This window comes from Penaeus monodon, chromosome 22, assembly GCF_015228065.2.
Source record: "Penaeus monodon isolate SGIC_2016 chromosome 22, NSTDA_Pmon_1, whole genome shotgun sequence".
Lineage (NCBI taxonomy): Eukaryota > Metazoa > Arthropoda > Malacostraca > Decapoda > Penaeidae > Penaeus > Penaeus monodon.
The window spans coordinates 10,381,093-10,382,236 of record NC_051407.1 but is presented as its reverse complement, the minus strand read 5'-3'; the positions used below and the strand labels follow the sequence as shown (position 1 = coordinate 10,382,236).

The window sequence follows — 1,144 nt, the reverse complement described above, 5'->3', positions numbered from 1 at the left end:
CAAAGAAAAATTCATATGATATAGAATTTTGAACAGGGGAAGTCACAGTTGATCACACTTGCCTCTGGCAACCAGGCAAACCCTGTCAAGCCAGATACAAAGAGACTATAAAATGAAAAAAAAAACAGAAAATTGTCACCTACAAAGATTCAGCCATTCACATCCATCACTTCCTCAGAGGCAAGTATTCAGGGGAGGACCCAATGAGAAACAAATACAGAGCTAAGTCCTGGGATTCAGCAACCAGTTTAAATTCAAGCTGACATCCTTAAATTCTGCTATATCTATTGAAGGCTGCTAAAGGTAATTGCCATTTCCTCAAAAATGAATACTACCACAAATAACATGCAATTTCACTACCAACCTCACAACCCTGATATTGTGCAAATACAAATTACTGAATTTTCCCAGTTATAAGTTCAGCTGCTTTTGCTAGCCAAAACCACCTCTCATACCCAATGTGGAAGCAACATTTCAAAATTAATATCTACCACTTCCACTTCTCCTTTGTCAGGTTCAACAAACTTTCCTTCACCATGTAATGGCTGCCTGGACACAAGCAAACACATGCAGACAAAACAAGCCAATGTTTGCACATGAAATCTCTTGAATGTGTTTCTGCTCCATTTCAATTGCTTTTACATCAATGATAAACAGATAATGGTTTGAAAGAGAAAATAGGCAAGAAAGGTTATACACACCTCATGAGAAAAATAAATTTACTGTCATCTGCTAAAGGAACATGGGCACTGCTTATGCATTAGTGTTCTTCTTAATGTAAAATGATCAAGAATTTCCAGAGAAGAAATTAAATGAACAATGGATTCTGCTTGTAGATTTCCCCCATTAAATAATCATTGTTTATAAACCATTAAAATATAACTCTTCCTAGAGGTTTTTCAGTTTGTCTGTGCTTCCTTTTTGACATCACAAGGTCTAAGGCACTGATATGCATGAAACAGCTGCAAATAGATTTATGAATAATGAACTGCCAATTAGGGTAAATAAATAAAATTTTGAATAATTTCAAAATGAACTTACAAAAATGATGACAAATGGCTATTGTCTCTTCAAAAAGAGGGGAACAAAATAAAATGATTTAGCAATTATCAAAATATCACCTCTAAAATATTTTATTTTAATG

The 1,144-nt window shown here is 34.4% G+C and overlaps 1 protein-coding gene across 1 annotated transcript in view; it reads right to left on the bottom strand.

The window, feature by feature from the left end:
* Positions 1 to 1,144, bottom strand: part of LOC119586930 (cytoskeleton-associated protein 5-like) — a gene marked incomplete in the record, with an annotated part of 31,731 nt that overhangs the window by 29,784 nt on the left and 803 nt on the right.